Source organism: Ambystoma mexicanum, chromosome 2q (genome assembly GCF_040938575.1).
Source record: "Ambystoma mexicanum isolate Mex_15411 chromosome 2q, UKY_AmexF1_1, whole genome shotgun sequence".
Classification (NCBI taxonomy): domain Eukaryota; kingdom Metazoa; phylum Chordata; class Amphibia; order Caudata; family Ambystomatidae; genus Ambystoma; species Ambystoma mexicanum.
Window position 1 is genome coordinate 903,215,503 of NC_090924.1, and position 20,910 is coordinate 903,236,412.

Below are 20,910 nucleotides of genomic sequence, written 5' to 3' on the forward strand. Positions count from 1 at the left end.
TTTACTAGAACTTGCAACATTGAAATGTGACCTGTCCAGGTTTGTGTGCCAGTTGACTGCTGCGTGCACCTCTGGCTGCTATTACTTTCAATACAATGAGGTTGGGTAGAACTGGTAATTGTGAGAAAGGGCATAGTAAAGGCAAAACAGCGAATGTAGCATTGCACGAGTGAGCATAAGGGGTTCTGTTTCACAGCTTGTATAGGGTGCACGACAAATTGCAGTGTACAGCGTATTGAATTGTTGCAGACTACCTCTGGGGCACATGGGCAGAGCAACTGCAGTGTAAGTTATCTTTCCTTTTTTTCTACAATTCCATACAATGTCTGCCCTTGGCGCTAATCATGCTGCGCACTCAAGGCTGTTTTTCAGTGATCATTTGTCCTGTTGAACGAGATGTGTTAGGTTTCGGTTTCCGGAGATGATGCTGGGGAAAAAAAAAGGATCCAGGCAGAAATGTGTTTCGATTCTATCATGGATTCCCGAATATTGGTAGCGTCATTACAGTGAAGTTAGCACGACGTATATGGAGAAATGTTGGTGCCGTACATATGCAGCACTGAATGCACAGATGGCAAAATACATAACATGTACATTTACAGTCCCTAAGGAACATTTATATGTGCAGTGTGTTATGAGGCAATGGTGGACGATGGCAGACTGTGTGTGCCCTGGATCAGTATACATGGTTGGCTGGGCCATCATACGAAGTTTGGTGTCTTGCAGCATGAACATGTTTGGGACTGTAGTTAGTTGTGGGCAGGGTCTACAATATTGAGTGCATGGCTGGAGCCTGTACACTGTACTGGGTGTAGTGAAGCGTGTAGGGCGTAGGCACAAGCTGCGTAGTGTTTTATAGGTGTACATTGCAAATTGTGGCATTGCTATGTGCATTGCAGAAGTAAAAGCACACATTGAACTGTGGACATTGTACAGAAGTCTGATAGCAATAACTGCATACTTACTGTTTGGATGGGGGAGGGCCTGTTTTGTTTTTTGTGTATGGAATGTGAAATGTTGTAGTATTCGTTGCTGCATTATCTGTGGGGAAAGAGAACAAAATATGTTAGAGCAGGTATTTCGTTATTTTGTAGTCGACACCATTGCGTTTATTTATTTAGTTTGTGGACCCTTATAACTAGTACTTCATAAGTACTATACTTTGAACCAGTGTACTGTGGAATGAGCGCAGTTCCTGTGTTTCTTTGCATAGTCGTTGGGTCTGTGGAAAAAAAAGAAATCCATGCTGGATTAAAAAAAAAAACTTCAATTTTTTTTTTTTTTTGCTGCTATGGTGCACAATGATTTACAGTAACGTTTGCAGTGGTCACAGCAATTTCTAAGGTGTACTCTTGAAGTAGGAGGAAATGTAATGGTTTACGATTTCTGGCATATACATGTTGGTAGGATGGGTGGCGTTGTATAGCAGTTGGTGTTTTGAAAATGTTTACCTGCTTCCTTTTTGCAGCACTGTTTCTTTGTGCATTTGGTTGTTGCTGGTGTTTTGTTATGATTCCAGTGCTGGTACAAGCCAGATGGGTCAGGGCCAGGAGGATCTCCCCCCATGACAGTGTAGGGAGCCGATGGGTTTGTGGGATGGCTGGCTGCCAGAGGCGTATATGGAAGAAGGCGGCAACCCATCCCAACATGGCTGCCAAAGAGGAACCCACTGTGGAACTGAAGATGGCACCAGATAAATACATGGATCTGACATTCTTGGTGGTGTACTGCTGACAGGGTGCTGTCCACGGATATAAAACCATGCCCCAGACCACACCCTGCGTTTAGCGTTTCCTCTGCTTCCTAACAGAGCAGTGTTACACTTACCGCTTCTGTTTCTTTTGCATGTGCGATCGGCATGTACGTGAGTTGGCAGCATTCTCACCCTGAATTGAAGAATTAATTGCCCCATGGCGGGCTACTGCTTCATGTTCGGTCTTGATCCTTACCTTGCCCTCGGTATACTTGTGGAAATGGAAGGGGGACCAGAAACGGATACATATACCGGAGATTTCGGCATTTCTACAAGTTGGTGGTGAGGGGAGGAAGTGATTGAGGTCTCATTGAAGCGCCTCTCATGACATGCAATTTGCGGGAGTGGGGGATTGGGAAATGAGGAAGGGGGGCATGTGCAGGTGGGGCAGTGGTATTTTATTTTTTCCATAATATGTTCTTCAACAAACTTATGCATGGCACGGCTTTTGTTCAGCAATATTCACTTTTGAGGGTGCTTACCACAGCACCAAGTTGGTTGAAGTAACTGCACTACATAATATCTCATTTTTGTCCAAATCTCCAACATATATTGGAGGTCATTGGGCCTCATTCTGTGTCGGCTGGTCTGGTATTCAAGTGCCGGTATTCACGAATACCAGCACTTTACCGGACTGGCTGATTACAGGTTTGCCGGTGGGGCACCTGAATTACCTCCAGCTGGAGGAAAGGCAGTTGCCCCACCGTCAGAAAAAAAGCAGTTATTAATGGCACCAGTATGAAGGATACTCAGAAACGAGACTGCGCCAAGTTAGTATTGAAAAAACAGTTGTTGGTTTTATTTAAACAGTTGCCCTTGCTTATGACACGTGTTTCGGCTTAAGAACCAGCCTTTTTCAAATCATGGCATTATTGTCACTATTTTGTTATTACAGTACATAACCATAATTACAAATGCATTGTTAAGATTTCACATTTTTGTAATTGAAGGCAGAGGTAAATTATAAATATCATGGCACAGAGAGAGAAGGGGGTAAGGGGAGGATTCAAGGGTTTCGTAGAAACAAAACATTTTCAATTATATTCATTGACAACATAACAGTAAACGTGAACAATTGTGCACCACATATAAAGTAACACCGGTTTTTGAGATACGCAAAGGTTAGATAGAAAAAAGCCAAAGAAAATAAGTGTGGAAGAAGCAAAATAATAAAGGGACAAAAAGATAGACAGAGTTAGTTTAATGGTCATGATAAATGGAATTGTTCTGTATCATCCCGTTTATTCACTATCCTCAAATCGTATGAATCAAATGTTGTTACCTTAATAGATTTTTGTTCCCTATATGGAGAATCAGGTAAATCTCAAGCAGTCGATGGGTTCGATCCCTTTAAAATTAAATTATATTCTTTTTAGTATCTCACAAATAGTTCACTGTTTCAGCACATCCTGAATCCATAATCTAATGCATGTTGTATTAAATTATAGTTAGTGTACAACAAATTGTATACTGAGCGGGTACGTATGTTTTCATTTTGGCGCTAATGGGACTTACCAGGCCATTCCGAGTTCGGAGGGCCCGGTAATTCCTCCCTATGGGAACCCGGGCCCGACCTTCCCCATTCCCATCTGAGCCCCCATAGGGTTCAATGGTAATGGGAGAGGAAGTTAACAACGGGCCGATTACGACCGGCCCATTGTTAGCTCCATCTTCCCCTCGCGGGACCCGGTAAGGACGCCTGGTTTTACCAGGCGTCCTTACCGGGTCCCGCGAGGGGACTTCGTAATTTCGTGGGACGGATTTAACGAGTCCGCCTCCATTAGCGGAGCCCGTTAACCCTTTCCGTGAAAATTATAATGAGGCCGTGTCTCTTGCACTCCCAATCCGCCAGATCCAGTGCTGGAAACGGTGATAGCCTTTGCCAGTATGGATTCGGGCAAGGTTATAATGAGGCCCATTGCCTGGACCTAAATCTGTCCAGAAATGTTAAAATGTCTTTACTAGACACGTGTATGAATAATGCACTATGCCTGTTCAACCGCTAATACAGTTCTATTAGTAAACCTACATCCATTTTCATCAGTGCAAGGCCCTTGGGCAGAAAACAAGTTGCCATTGCCTCTGGTGAACAAATTGTTTTTAGACCTCGATATTATAGGTCTTGAAAGTATATCATGCCTGAACTAGCCCCTGCAAAGGTGATGTGTCTCTCATTCTAAACCCAAAGATTTCCCCTGTTCACGTTAGTATTCCTGTCACTCAAGTGCCACTGAAGGCCGTTAGAAACTCTGCACAGATGTCTGCGGAAGATCCTGATACGGCTCTCTTGAAGCAAGCCTTAACCAGCTGTGAAAAGCTATCCTTGAAGCCTTTCCTAGAGTGCAAATTATCTGATTCCATTTCTTTGCCCCGATTATATTTACTGCGTGGGTCTTTCCTGCTCAGTAAAAACATTGGAGCACTTCACTTTTGGCCACTCCAACCCTGACCCACCTCATCGAAGAGGGTTCCCCCATTCACCCCACCAGTCCCTGCCTTCATTCCAATGAAAGAGGGGGTTTCACCACCCCGTCGCCCTCCTCCCCCAGCCGTAACTTACCTGGTCGCAACGCAGCTCTGCTTCTTCATCTGTGCTCTGCATTGTGGACATCGATGTGCATCTTTTTTGCCCTCCTCCCCCCACCTGCCCCTTAACCTTAAGGCTACCAGGAAGAGAGAATCAAACCATAGAGAGGACACATAACCAACCCTTTCTTTCGAAAGATCCCCTAAATGCAATTCCATATCCGCATTCCCCACCTAAGGACCATTCGATGTTGTCTGACCACACCGTGCTGTTGCAGCCAAACAACATTACCAGTTACTAAACTGGTAAACATTTCTCGGTCATCTGGTTTAGTGCCCGGGCTCTGAAAAAGGCCTCTCTGGCTCCCTTGCTGAAAAACCCTGCTTTGGACACTTCGATCCTCTGTGACCTTACCCCATAACCGGATTGCTCTGGATTTTTACAATCAAACGTGTGGTGACACATGAGATGAAATATTTTCTGGAGAAAACACAATAATTAATGCCATTCAAATCAGACGTCTGACACAACCATGGCACCAACGCTGCTTGCATGACCATCTAGGGTGACACTCTTTAAAGGGCTGGCATGACGCCTTTTTCTTATGTTTTAAGGTCTTTATGAAGCCTTCAACAGCACAAATCAAAAACTGCCCATTGACCAGTTATCAAAGGCGTCACATGTGCAAGGGGTCCCAATCGATTGGTGTCAGTGTCACTGCTTCTTTGGTGATTGGGTAAATAGAATTCAGTTGGTTCCTCATTATTTGCCTTCTTTAGTGGTGAATTGTCGGGTTCCCTGGTGCTCCCCATTTTAAGCGCTTTTGTTTAATTGCTCTATGGTAACCCAAATGACACTCCTTAATTCTCTTGGGCTCCACTATCACTTCTACATGGATAAACACAAATTCCTCTGCATGTCAATGATCCCTCAGGAGGCTTTTTCAGTCTTCCATTCACTTGGAAATAGCGAGTCACTGGATGAGAGACATTAGCCTAAAGCTAAACTGCTTCAAGACAGAGTTATTCTTTCGTGGGCCTCCCCCAGCGAGTTAATTTATTAATTCAAAACTGAACTTTGTAAATACAAGTTATAGAGGTCACACTTCCTGTCATATTCGGTGTATTCTGTCCATTCAGAGATGCTGCTACCCACTTCATCTTTGGCCTAACGGGTTCCAATCACATCTCCCCTTTGCAGCAGCAACTTCAATTGTTGCCGGCTCACAGTAAAAATTGAAAAAAATGTGCTACCTGGTGTTTAGAAGTGTCCATGATTTGCTGCTTCCTTGTTGAGCATCTAAACTCCAACCCTTCTTGACCACCAGATTCCTTTGGTCCGCAGACCTTAGACTATTTATGGTGCCACACTATAAATACATGAATATTGGTAATAGACGGTTCACATTTCAGGCAGGGACTGAGGATATGGAATTTCCTTCCTCTGTATAGTTGTCTTCTTCCAGTCATCTTCTTTAGCCTTCTTCCTCCTTCAGGTCTTCTGGCATTCAGAAAGGCAGTCAAAACCTTCCCTTTTGGCTAATTTAGCCAATGTCTGTCGCTAATTTGCTTTGTGATGTTTCATAGCACATACATCCAATAAGGTTTTCAGTGCCTATCCACCTTGAACACTTTTAAAGCACACATCCAATCAATAGATATGTGGTGACATATTTGCAGTCCCCACTGAGCATGTAAGTTTATGGCCGTTGGCAATGCCCAGGGCCCCCAAAGCTGGCCTGTAGTTGCCAGTGGCCATTCCCTGCAGCCATGGCCAATGTCCTTGGTGACTGGGCATGCCACCTGTAGGAAGCAATGGCTGTTGCTTCTAGCAGCCATGGCTAGTTGTCACATTGCCCTGGGCATGCTCCCCCAAACATTTGTTGTGCCCTGTGACCATAGTCACTGGTCGCCTTGTCCAAAGCTTTGCCTTTGGACATGCCCTAGACCCCCCCTCCCAATTGATCTGTTGTGGCCATCACCTACATCCAGGACCATTGGGTACTTTCCTGAGGGCCTTCTGCCTACCCATGGTGGTCACAGATAACCTGTAGGGTCTACTGACTTGACCAGTGGCCACTTTGTCTGGGGCCCACCCCACGCCACCTGTAGTGGGCACTGGCCACGGCCACTTTTCCCTGAAGTGGCAATGGCAATGTGGAAAGTGGCACCAGTGTCCTGGCATGGCTGCCCTAAGTGACCACAATGCCTGCTGACACCTCCCCACATTTTAGGTTTCCAGGAGCCCCAAAGACCACTGCTGGCCATCAGGCCTCAAGCCTGGTCTAAGGTACATCTTGAGCCCAAGGACCGGGCTGTTGGCCTGCAAACCTGGTATGTAGAGCTACTGATAGCCTGAATGCTATCCCATTGGGCCTGTGGCAAAACCAGTAAATATGATTATTTTTGGGGCTATGTTACACCCGTGGAGCCCCGCTCACCAACCCTTGGGAGGAGGGAAGGCTGTCAAATTATCAAAAATGTCTGTTCTTTTCATTTACTTTGCCATACTTGAGTTTGTGAACAGTTTGTGCCTACCAACATGTTGTTGGGAAGGGGGAAAGTTTTGCATAGTCTCCATGGTAACAGTTACATACCTTTGAAGGCTGCACGTCCACGCGGCTTTCCTTGGTGTTCAGAAAGGAGTTTGACGCTGTAGGTAAGAGAATACTCATATATCACGATCGCATAGAAACGGATCGTACATCCGCATTGATAACTAAACTAGATGCACATTTGTAGGTTACTGCATCCGTCGTATTTAATGAAACACGAGTTGCACACACAAGGCAGCAGATTCTTTGGAGATATACTTCTGGATTAAGGTATGAGTTTGAACTCTGACACATACCACAGTCACCATTATTGAATTTATACATTATCTGATTCCACTCGGAGATAGTTGCTCATGATGATTTTAGTTTTCTGTTTTTTCATGTCTGAACATTGCTGGCCCGTTATGGTATGTATTATATATTGAATATATCTATTTGTACAAATCTATTTCCACCTTGTTATTTTTGTTGCAAGGTCGGACGATCTTCCAACACCCCAAGTGGATCAGAATAAGGCAAAGGCTGTGAAATGTAATATAAGAGACATGGGAGGGGGTGCTCCTATAGTCATTTATACAATCATATTATTGCTTGCATCGTAGGCGTAGTGCACATGTGGGAACAAACAACATCTTAGATATTAGCAGCCATCTTAGAACACAAGGCACAAACGCAACGCAGTAGCCAGCATCACAGGACTAGGCCACAAACATGAGGAATAGGTTGTATCCAGAGCACTAATGAGAAAGGCAAGAGCCATACAGATCCATAAAACCTTTGTTGTCTTAAATGTTGCCAGCCTTCAGGCTCTGGGAAGAATTTGCCCTGCAAAGCCACAGAAGGAGGGTTGAGTGCCTTTGTGTAATACAGTCCCTTGAGAATGAGGACACGGGCCTCCGACCTCCACCAGTCCCAACACTAAAGTATACCTCCGACCTCCACCAGTCCCAACACTAAAGTATAGCACCCAAATGCCCTAGCCGTACAGCCCCCTGAATTCCAAAGTACCAGCCAGCCCCAGACCACTGATCATAAACCTGTTAGACCCCCAATCAAGAAAGCTCAGAAAGCAGGACTTTCTGCCTTCACTTCTGGGTCACGTGATTTGTGCTGCAAGGTGCAGGGAGGGATACAATTATAGCCCAGATAAAAGGATGGAAGACCTTGGAGAGATGCTGGCCTGTCTGGGATCGAGTGAGGTTTGTGAGTTACTGTGACCTTGGCATTTCCCTCGGGCCCTTTCGGCTTATACCAGGTGCACTGCTACATAGATAGAGATGTATTGTTTACTTTGTACATAATTGTCAATTAGCCGGCACCTCATGACTGATGACGACTGCAGCATCGCCCATGTGGAAGAAGATGGACAGTCAGGGCTGGGACCAATGGCCTGGCATCCACTATGGAGCAGGCAGCCAATGTATAGGGTCTCACTAACCAGCCGTGCGGGTTCCTACTGTATGTGAGGATGTACCTTCTTAATGTGCTGCTCATTAAGATTTTGGCAGAACTTTCAGTAGCAGCAGAGCTCTTTTGTTGATGCACTCCTGTTTTGCAGGAATAAAATACTTGTTATCCTTGCAAGCGGTGTCTTGCGCCTTTTTTCCTAGTCGGTTGTATTTTTTCTGGTATGAGCGTTGAGGGGCTTTCCTACAATAGCACTAACAGTATGTTGGCTACTTTTAGTGAGATTTAAAACAAACCACTAAATGGATTTGTGTCAAACAAGCAAAATAACACTAATTCCTTTTGAAAGTTTAGTGCACATCTTCCCAGCAGTTTGGACTGTAGGTGACAGCAAAATGTTCCCTGTGAGAAATATCATGGGAGACACACATTTTCGGACCACTCTTTAATTTCTGCCTCCTTGACAAAACTTCACAAAACATAATCAGAGAATTCTGAGTTGGGCCTATCGGACTCACTATAAGGTTGGTGGTATCTCACCAGTAAATCCGCAGGGATACCACCAAACCAAATTACTGTTAACACCACTTGGGCCGGTGGTATCACCTGTAGGGGAGGCATGGTATTGCAAGTATGACACTGAGACAAACGTTACAACTCTCAATTTTTATTTTTTATTTTTGGGGTTTGGAAAAACTCCAATGTTGCCCTATAGCTATAATGGGAGGAGTCTCTACTATCAAATAATAAAGAAAACACAGTCCTAGTCAGTATATGTCAAATCGAAATGGCCTATACTAATAAAACCTAATGCCGGCCCTATCTCTTATACAAAAGGTGTGTAATGGAGAATGTGTATGAAAAGGAAAGTCAGTGTTATAACATAAAGGATCAAGGTGGCTTAGTCCACTCTCCTTCCCACGTTGGACAGCACGGAGTAAGGTGGCCCCCATAAACAGGTTGACACACTCTGGCTCAGGTTATCAAAAAAAGGCAGTTCAAAACGTGGGTCGAGGTCTGCTTGGCCTTCCAAATTAAAGTCACTTATTCCAGTTTTCCAAAAGTTCTTTCACAGTTCCACAAAAGTTCACGTAGGTCTCCCTCTGTTGGGCTCGGACCTCTGAAGGCATCAATAGTTCACATAGGTCTCCCTCAGCCGGGCTCAGACCTTGCAATCACAGCACTTGCAGAGGTTCCCTTCCCCAAGCTTCATTGACATTCGTTAGGGGTTCCCTTACCCTAACTTACTTCATGTTTCCGGTCTCCCTCAATCGGGCTCGGATCTTTCATTGATGTTGAAGACTTTTGAATGTGCAAAGCTTTTACCATAGACCTTCGCAGGACCACTTTGACTTTCATTTCCGCTCTTCCTTATGTTATTTGCCGCAGTGTCTCTTGGTCTTGGTAGTTCCCAACCACAATCAGAAAAGTTCCAAGAAATCTTCCTCTTAAAGCAATCACATTTTAACTTCCCCTTTCATCAGGGTTAATCAATGACCATTGCGCATTTCAGAGTTCGTTCACTTTGCCACTTTATAATAAGACATCAAACATTATGCAGAGACTTTCGAGTGGGCTATTTCCTTTCACCGGACCATTCAGCTGCTCTGTATCACTGGCTTCACAGTAATTGGTACCTTAAAAGTTCACTGCTGGTTTGCTTTCTTTCGCGTCTCATCAGCATGCGTGCAACTTTAATTGTGAGATACTGTCACGACTCTGGGTTGTCCACTTGACACCAGCCTCCATTCCACAACATCCACTCATACACACAGCTCGGGGTATCCTCAAGGGACACATATCGTCCGTAAAAACCGCTGGGTCAGAAGTCAGAAAAAGGTGGGTTGGGCCCAGGCTTGGCGTATCTGGCATCATGTGCATCACACTTTGAGTGAATAGACTCCAGCACTTCCTGTTTCCTCCAACATAGAGGAGGAATGGTCCAAGACAGAACACAGGGCTGTAGTCCTGCCTTTTGGGTGTGGCTGGGTGTGGCTGCTATATAAACCACACCCAGGCATGCGATCCCTGCTTCGCGTTACTCTGCTTGATGCAGCGTAACGCTCACCGGCACAGCTCCTGAAGATACGTGCTACCCTCACCTGTTCCGCTCCAGCCTCGGATGAACCACAGCTGCAGGAATACTCACGCGACTCATCTTCAGACGACGGGCATCCAGCTCCTGTTATCACAGCTTCATCGACCCGGCACAACTTCACGATTCGCTCCACTCCAGCTACGCGACTTCGGCAGACACCTGCAAAAGAAAAAAAACAGTAAGCACAGTTTAACAGAACAGCATCACGCATATCTTAAGAACGTTGCGCGATCTTACGAACATTACCTGGCGGTGACTACAGTGGTGAATCCGATCGGCATCATCAGAACAGGTTGGCAAACACCTGTAAGGCAAAGAAAAGGTCATTATTAACACCGTGGGCACACAGAAGGGAAAGCACGTTACAGGGGCGTTACCTGTTTCCGCTGCGGCCTGTATTCATTAATTCCTTCATCCACCGGCAGGCTAGCAATCGAAAGAACAAAAGAGCATTAGGAGAACAATAATCACATACCATTAAACAGCATATTGAAGCAAGTAGGACACAGAAGTCAAACAGAAGGTATGAACATTTACCGAGGAGATTCCTCACAACATAAATACTTCCCTGAATGAACATTCATCCACGCCGCAGCAGGACTGGGCATGGGAGATACGAACCAGTAACGTAACTGGTTCCAACGCTAAACAGACTTGCGCCCCTGCCTGAGTTAAGAACAGGGTGGAGAGCCATCCTTCTACATATATCTGGTGAGTTAACCAGCAGTCTAAACTGGGACGCTAAGGGTGGCATTTGGGTGGGAGCAGACACAGTCCCATACACACCTGTATTCTAACCTTGTCCCATATACGCAATCTTAGGTGCAGCTCCAGCGAATCCAGGACCCAGAGGGTCTAGGTTATCATTCTGCAGAGGAGAGGCTCCGGGTGCTCCTGCAGAGTAAAGGTGAGCGTAACAGAACGCGAAGCCCTATTTTGAATTCTCTGCCCGAACATCATGGAGACCATCCTTCTGGGTGCCGCTCAGAAGATTTTTAGAAGCACACACAGACAAATCTCACCTATTCAAAACGATTTAATAAGGCACAAGCCACAGCAATTACCTGACACTTTCTTTGTCTTCAAAAAAATAAGCAACTGGTCTTGATATTCTGCTAATTTGCATTACACTACTATGCACCTAAACTCCCTAACAGAAAAATACAACACAAGAGATTAAAAACTAATATGAAAACTGGCTCCATGAACAGAAAAATCTAACCAAGATAAGCCTGCACACATTAACCAAACATTTTCCCTCCCCACCCATTACTCTTAAACCTGACTCTACCACACTTTAACCTTATGCCTTAACTTCTGCCCCAGAGTACATTAAGATACTATCGGACAACCTTGACCCTTCCTCTCTTGGCTCTGTGAAAGGTTAGCAGACATGTACCTACATACCTACATCCACTTGTTTTATGTTTGTTGTAACATGAAAATTGTTCACGCGCCAGAATTTCTGGTACTCATTGCGCCTTACCAAAAGCGTCACCCACACTATATAATCGAACTACCAGCTCAAATATCGGATACTGACTGTAAGTAAGCAGGCTACTTGAATGTGTAACCAAATTCCATACTTCCTCTTCTTTGTACATATATCACTCAGGTGCTTTGAAACGGCCCCCTTGTAAGTTAACGCATTATAAAACTCAAATATTAATTTTCCCTCTTAAAGATTTTGAAAAGGCAAATGTGATGCTCGGCGTCTCCTACTTTAGCATTACTAACATTACCCTACAAGGGATAATGGGTATGGACTATGCCTGAGATTACTCATCCATAGTATCAGGGCACCGGATATTCAGATAGGAGAATGTTTTTCACACAATTTGAATAGACCTTCACACACTATATGGTAACTTGCTTCTCTACAAAAACAGTTCCACTGAGCAGTTGTGTAATCCTACAAAATGATGTAAGGGTGGGGTGAATTGCAAACAATCTTGTATGCACTGCAAAAGAATTGTAAACATGCAGAGTCATGTCATTCTTAAAATTCACATCATATGTTGAGGCATTTAAATATGCCTTGCTTGCAAATTATTGTGGGCCTGCAAATATCCCAGTGAGTGTTTACTGCTACAACCCCTCACTTTTTACAGTGCTCTATCAACTAGGATTGGAGGCAAGCACAGGTGCAGGGGAAGGGTATGGGTGGAAGCATCACTCCTTGATGAATAAAGCAGCACATTTCAAAGACCAAGTCAGAAGTTTCGGCAGTACACTGAAGGAAATGTGTTGCATGTTTGCTAAAGGATAGGAAATTCTAGTACCCATCTAGACAACAGCACCTTCTTTTTCTTTCTATGCTCAACTGCTGAGGGCTTTTCAATATAACCATGTGTTCTGTGTGTGCAGTCTCTAGCATCTCCCAGCATCTTATTTAACTCATCACAAAGAATTACAGAAGAGGGATCCATAGTTACAGAAGAAGACGCTCAATCAGTTGTATCTCAGATGAATTGATGCAACTAACTTAAAAGGCATGTATGCGCGATTCTCTTCAACAGGGCTCCATAATAAACCTCAGTAGAGTTCTTGTTTAATTTTATCTAGACTGTGATGAGGAAGGGTGGGCAAAACTATGCACCTTATTATTTGCCCTGTCATTTCACACCCTATGTCAGGGGTACAAGCAGGACTCCAATCAGATTTTGCTCCCTACTTGGAGTCAAATGATTTTTCAGGGAGTACAAAAGTAATTGGCTTTGCCAATAGGGATACTTTCTGCTTATTAAAAGATGTTCTTCCCCCATAAAATTCCTTTTGAGATCGGGTAATATTATTTGAGTTCCTTCCTTCGTATGCCGCTTCTCTACTAGTCACTAATAAGAAAAAATATCAGTGGAGCTTTGCGGGTTGAGACAGTGATCTGTTCATTCTTTCTCGTTTTTGTTAAGCACATTTTCCTTTTTTAGGGAGTAAAAATGCATGGTGCATATGTCTCTTGGCTCTAAGGCTGGTGTTCACTACCCACAGCAGAACATAATGTGGATAGTAAGCAGAGGCACAGTAATTTTGGATCATCATATTCTAAGGTGCAGTTATTCTGATGCAATTACCATCCATACACAAATGATTAGAAGCATGTTCTCCTGGCCCTTGAATTACTTCATGAAAGTGACACTTGAACTCCTTTCAGCAAGTTCTTACACATTGCTTTTAATTGCCATTAATCCATCTGCAAATGTATTCTGACAGAGTTTCTTGACAGCCACACCAGTTATGACAAGAGATATGACAAGAGTTTTGTACTACAAATGAGTGATTTCCGTAGGCCTCATTATGACTTGGAGCGGTATCCCGGCATAAATACGCCAGAATATCGCCCAAATGAATTACTGTCTCCGGACGAATTTCTGCCGCATTACAGCTGATGGTGGCGGTTTAATTCCCCGTTCATATTGAGTCAATTGGACTCAAAGTGGCTTGTTTGGCAGAATTACTGCATCGGAAATTCTGACGATATCACCGTTGAGTTGGAGGATTTACCGCCAGGATTTTCCTGGAGGCAAATCCTCCACTCCAGGCCCAAAATCGTAATTTAGCTTTGTGGTAAAGTTGGTGGTAATGAAGTTACTGCCAACTTTATCACTTACCACCAAACTCGTAATGAGGCCAACATTTTATTTGTCATGATCACTGCTTCCAAGGAGCCAGGACCAGCCCAACGTCCTTGGAAGCAGGCCCCTAACCCTAATCCTAGGCACCAGCCGGTCCCCACGGGGACCTTTTGGACCTTGTCCTGGCGCCGGTGGCACCAGGCTCATCAGAATCATCGGTCCCGGCACTGGAAGCGCCGGGCTCATAATATGTGTGCAGATGTTTGGGTGGACTTACCTGCAGCAGACCATGCTGCTTACTTACCAGCCACTTAGAAGTCCTCTGTAAACAGGAACTACTTTCTTACCTGGGTGGGGCAGCTCCATTCCCTGGATTCAGCATGGGGAAAGCTTCTGGAACTGGAACTCTTTTCTTACCTAGGCGGGGCCGTGGAGGAAGACGCCTCATCACTCCAAGGCTATTTAAACCACACCCGATGGATGAAACGTGCTTCGCGTTATTCTGCATCTGCAGCAGAACGCTCACTGAGTCTGTTCCAGCCTTTCTTCCTCAATCTGCAAGAATCATACTCACCATTCCTGTATCCAGTCGACAGCAGCATCTGCAGAGACAAGAAACAGCAGGTTAGCAAGGCAGTCTTAACTCGCAGTGCTTACTCACCTGATCCATCGGCTGCGGTCATTTCGGCACGTTGTACTTTCGCCTGTGAAGACAAAAGCATTGTCATTACTTACCGGCACTCCGTGAACTCTGGAATTCTTCACGCTGCATCGCCACCTGCGGAGATAAAAGCATCGTATTTACTTACGGGCCTTCCGCGGACTCCGGCGCTGCAAACAAGCTTCTGAAAGACAAAAGAAGAGACATTAGACAGGTATTTACTTACGCCCATCGCGCTCTTCACAATAGAACGCCTGCAAATACTCCGGTGCCTCTTCAGCACGAACTACGCTGCAAGGGAAAAAACAGCTAGAGCGCTTGCATTTACTCACGCATTTCCAGGCGCTTTATTTCATCTTCCTCAAGAGTCCTGCAAGCAAAAGGGGAGAAAAGCATCATACGAAGTCCTGTTCAATGTTAACGTGCCTTGCACCTAAAGACTCTAAAGACTATAAAGACTAAAAAGGTGTCTGGAAACTCACCGCTCGTGCGATTAACGACGGTAAAGGTCCTCTGAGTCCAAGAGGCCTATGTTTCACCAGTGAAGGAACTGGCAACAGCGCCCTGCATCAGACGCAGATGGAGAGTCCAGCATTCACCTATCTAAGGTGAGCACGTTGACCTGGGGGCTCTACGGAGAAGCTTGGGAGAGAGAGGAAGAGAGACATCAAACAACCCAGACCATTAACCCCTATATTCTTTCATCTGCAGAAACCTCACCCTACGAGTTCGTCACACAGTGCGAAGAGGTTCGACCCCAGAAGCCCATCGAGTCCTGCACATCACCTTTCGAGTCACAGACACCTTCCTGCCACGACCTGCGCCTCCGTGGGAATCAGGTGAGCGTTACATTATTCTGCACAGAAGTAAATTTGCAAGGTATTGTGACAGATATTGAAGTCTTGGACTTCTTCATGAATGTTCTGTATAATCACATTTGACATTTTATTTTAGCCTATGTTTTTGGAAAAAGTGTAAGATTTTTAAAGAATCGCAGTGGCTGGGAAGAGCAAATTCCTTTCCAAACTCTCTTCTGCGATGGTAGCTCACAAAGGCCTCATTACACGGTAGGCGGTAAAAAACGGGATTTACCGGCATGGCGCTATTATCGTGTCCGCCCTCACAGGAGACCGCCAATAGCGTATCATTACGAGTAAGCGGACACGCACATAGGGCCATGCCGGTAAATGACCCTACCGCCATGCTGCAAAAGCACCTTACCGGGGCCGACCAAAGTGCTGATAGCACCTCCGCCCTCACTCTACATGCTAATAGCGGTCACTGCTAATAGCGGTCACCGCTATTAGCATTGACCGTTAAATTGCGGAACCGGAAATAGCGTCATTGCACCGGAACGGGAAAGAGCACGGCGGCCATCTTTAAAAACACAATTTATTGCCATCCTCTGCCCCCTGGACCATTTTGGAGTTGGGAGCTGTGTTAAATCATCCGTGACACCTGCATCATGCCCAAGGCCTTGAAGAAAACCTGTGACAGGCAGCGGAAGGAAAAATATACTAATGAGGAACTGGTCATGTTAACACAGACCCTTGCAGAGCATGCAGAGGTAGTCTTTGCCAATGACATGCGCCGCGCTACCTTGCTAAAGAAGAAAGCCATCTGGGAGGAGGTGGCTGTCAAAGTCAGTGCCGTGGGCACCAGCACGCGCACTGTGCGCGAATGCAGGAAGAGGTGGGACGACCTCAGGCTGCGGGTGAGCGGCATCCTGGCTGAGAACCACCGCATTGCCAGTGCCGGTGGAGATGGCTCACCAATACGCCTGAAGGAATGGGAGGAGACATGCGCAAACATGATTGACATCGAAAGCATCGAGGGAGTGGGCAGCATGGAGGTCGGCGTGACTACCACTTCCGATGGAGGTGAGTGTACACATGACAGGATGCGGTGTGAATGTACAGTCACCCCCATATGTGAGCACAGACCCCACTCATGCATGGACACACATCCACACATGCATCCATCCATCACCATGTCAGTGTCAGCGCCAACACACACACACACATGCACACATCACCAGAGACAAGTCCCAAACTCAACCATGCATGGATGAGGCACTGAACTGGCACATCACCTGCATCCACAACTGCTAAATCCCAATGGCCACAACTGCATCATTCCTGCAATTTACATTGAGTATATTGAAACGCAACCAATGCCATCCCCCTTCTCGTCCCTGACAGGCTCACATACAGATGGGGAGGATGCTGCTGATGCATCAAAGGCACCACCTACATCCAAGAGGCCAAGGGCACAGGAGCCGGAGGATACCCCAGCAACATCAAGGGGCAAGGGGGGAAGGCCACACCTGAAGAGTGGTAGCCTACGTCATAGTGCCACTGCCAGGGCAGCAGTAGCTGCACCACCAACTGTGGCCCCACCACCGGAGGCAAACCCACTGGCAACAATGCCAGACACCCAGGGCCCACCATCAGCTGCGGCAAGCTCCGCTGGTGAGGCAGCCGCCACTGGCCCCCTATCCGATCCAGAGGACACCCTAGTCCAGCACATGGAGATGCACACCCCAAGCCCCCCAGGAAGCCCAGAGTCAGTGGCATCCCAGACCCCTGGTTCTGATGGGACTTTCGAGGACACCAACCCTGCAATCATGTCACCCATGCTACCATCACCTGTTGCATTGCAGCCATCTGAGGGCACGGCATCCAGTGCACGGTCACCCGGCACTGACCTCCAAATTTCCACCATCCTGCAGCACCAACAGGAGCTGACCGTGCTGGTTGGCCAGCATGTCGCTGAGGCTGCCAATCTCAGTGAGAACATTGTCCAGACGGTGAGGCACTCCACTGAGCGCATGGACGCCAACACAGACAGGATATGCAATGAAATTGCAAGGTTTAGGGAGGTGCTTGTCTGCATGGCAGACACAATGGACCGCCACTTTCACCAACAAGGCCAGTCTGCCCCATCCTCGTCTTCCGGGTCAACACAAACAAGCCCCCTCAGGCGCTCAATGCGAACCACCAGGCGCACGTCTGGCAACCCTCAAGATCCTTCCAAGGACAATGGAAATTAGGGGGTTGATGGGGATACCTTGGTGTGCATTGGCCATGGCAAAAATGGCAGACACATGAGGGTCTGTTGTGGGGGGTGGTGGGAAGGGTGTTATGGGTCTGTTGTGGGGGGTGGTGGGAAGGGTGTTATGGGTCTGTTGTGGGGGGTGGTGGGAAGGGTGTTATGGGTCTGTTGTGGGGGGGTGGGAAGGGTGGTGGGATGTTGTGGGGCTTGCACTTCTTCACCTTTATGTTAGTCAATACACTGGTTTCTGATGAAAACACAGCCTTGGACAACTTCATTGTGTGTGTACTTCATTGGCGACAGGGTACATTGCGTGCTCTAAGACATACACCAGTGCATTCCTTCCCATATCTATGTGACAGTACGAAAACATGTTCCGCAGATTGATTGGCTGATCAGATGCTGTCTCACAGCACGTGCCTCCTGGCCATCCCCTCTTGCAACACCTGCATCCCCTTCACCTCCGTCCTCATCAACATCATCATCCTCATCAGGTGCTTCTATTCCAACGTCAGGGGGCAGTGGGCCATTCCGTCTGTCACACATATTGTGCAGCATGACACATGCCATGGTGATCTTGGCCACCTTCTCATGTCCATACAGGAGAGCAGCACCAGACCTGGTAATGCACATTCAACGTGACTTCAAAAGTCCAAAGGCCTGCTTGATCACGATGCGGGTACGTGCACGATTGTATACCTATTCGTGCCTATTCTGTGGTCTCCGTACAGGTGTGAGGAGCCAGGTTTACAGGGGATAGGCCGCATCACCTGTATGGGGGGATGAATGGGGTCCTGTTACTGTTCACCTCAAGGGCGGCCTGTTCACATCACACAAATTGACATTGCATTGTGATGCAAGTGCTAAACTGAGAGCATACATGCAGATGGTCTGTGTGACAGCAACGTGCAAGTGTGTGGGCGACCCTGCAAGTAGAAATGCCACAATAATGCCTACAACAGTAATTTTGACATGTCCTGAGTGAGGCCAGGTCTTAGGTTTCCCTGGCCCAGGCAAATTTTGTACCACACTGCTAGTGTGCTGACATTCTGACACCGATGTTGCCATGCTGTGAAGCATCACTTCAGTGGTGCTATAGGTGTGTGGTTCAGTGCTATGTCTAGGGGTGATCCCTTTGCATGCATTCAAGGGTACATTGCTGGATTGATGCTGTGATGCGCTGATTCTGTATTACCATCTTGACACCATGTTGCTGATTTGTGTAATATGTGGCGTGGCATGATGTGAAATGGGGATGGATGTGTAATATTTTGCAACCTGCATTGTTCTCATAGTCCTGCACCTTCAAATTGCATGTGGGTTCTTCTCAGGTACATCGTGGCCTTCCCTGATGGACATTGGCGTACATCTGTATGTCCATTTTCCGTATGGATGCCAGTCAACACCCAATTTGAGTGTGTGTCTCCCCCCCCCAAATCACGTTGCCATGTGCTTGCCCGGCTACTCACCAAGTAGCCACGTACGTTGTCCGGTGTGTCGCTCCATGTAGCGTGGGATATTTGAGATCCGCAGACCATGTATTCATGTGTAGTTCCAGGAAATCTGGCACAGCAATGTGTGAATATCTGGTTGGCGTCACATACCATTTGGACGTAGATAGAGTGGAATTGCTCCCTGTTTCGGTAGACTACTTTATTGTGATGTGGGACCACCAATTCAACATGGGTACAGTCAATGGCCCCGATGCAACTTGGGATGCCTGCCAGTGGATGGAAGCCAACTTTTGTGTTTGCTATCTCCTGGGCAGTCTGTGGCATGGATATGTGTTCAGGTGCATGCTTCAGGTGTGCATCGGGTACCTGGTTCAGTGTGCGTGGGAATGCTGGTTGTGAGATGCCATGCATCTGTCCCACTGTATGCTGATAAGTGCCTGTGGACAGGAAGTGGTGCACACTCACCTCCTTCAGTAGCGGAGGATGGCAGTTCTGTGTCTATGAGGCACACAATGTCGTCGTGGATCATGTCCACGATGCTGGTGATGGTAGCCGTGTCCAGACGGTACAGGGTGTGTATCTGCTCAGGGGTTAGGTTGAATGGACTGGCTCTGATCCTGGGGATTGGTGGGTGCCTCTGTGGTATGATTAGGTGCCGTGGTGGTGCTTGCTGTGCCTGTCTTGCCCTCCTCCTCCTCCTCCTGCGTCTCCTTTGTGCTGCCTGTTGTTGTTGCAGCTGCACTGCAATGAGGTCCTCCAGGCCATGTAATGCTGCCAGTATTGGAATCATCTTGGTGTGGGAAGGGGTGTGGTGTGCTCCTTTAGAGCTGCCACTGTCTCCATTGCCTCCACCTGTGCTGATTTTGTCCACCTGTGGCAGGTGGGAACACTGCTCAGTTCTCTTAACGGGTGGTTCGCGATGCCGGTATTAGCACCATGGCGGTAAGGGATTTGGGGGGCTTTACCATGCCGCTATTAGCATGTCCGCTCGCCTTGTGATGCTGTGCTAATAGCGGCATGGCGTAATTTACGGGAAGGAGGGTCGCGCAAATTAGCGGTGCCGCTAATAGCGGTGAGCCAGGTCATAATTGGCAAGGGGATTTAACGTTACCGGTATTCCATTACCGGTAACGTTAAATCCCTACCGCACAACGTGTAATGAGGCCCAAAGTGTCTTACCTCATTAGTCAGTTGCTACATGGAAAATAATGTGCGCACAACAGCCAGCCGGTTCCTCACATAGATAAATATGATTAGAGGGATCATTGCCTCTGATACAGATCATTTGGCCCAGCTGTTAGGGGAACTCTGAGCTGAGGTCCATGCAGCCCGACAGGAAACAAATGCCCTACAAAGGGAACTAATAGTGAACAGGGACCGAACGGATGACTTGGGCCGACAAGTGCTCCAAAGCTAGGCTAGTCAGGCCCCGCTGCCAGGAAACCAACCCCCACCTCAGTCTTCTTCAACATCACCTCCAGTACAGGTGGTGTTGCCTGGGGTAGTACCCTTGACTCCACCGGAATGTTTTTCACGGGATCCCAAAAAATGTGCTGTGTTTATAAACCAGTGTCGTCTACATTTTTTTTGCAGAGCCGGGATGTTTCCCAATGACCAGTCCAAGGTTCTCTTTGTGTTGTCATACCTGGGTGGGAGTGCAGCAGTTTGGTCAATACCATTAGTTAACCGGGATGACCCCTTGCTACGGGATTTCGGCGGGTTTCAACGAGAAATGGAGAAGCTATTTGCCTGTCACACCAGGGGACAGGCTTTGGACAATGAACGGTTATCCCTTCAGCAGGGCAGTCATGACCTGTTAAGCTACATAGC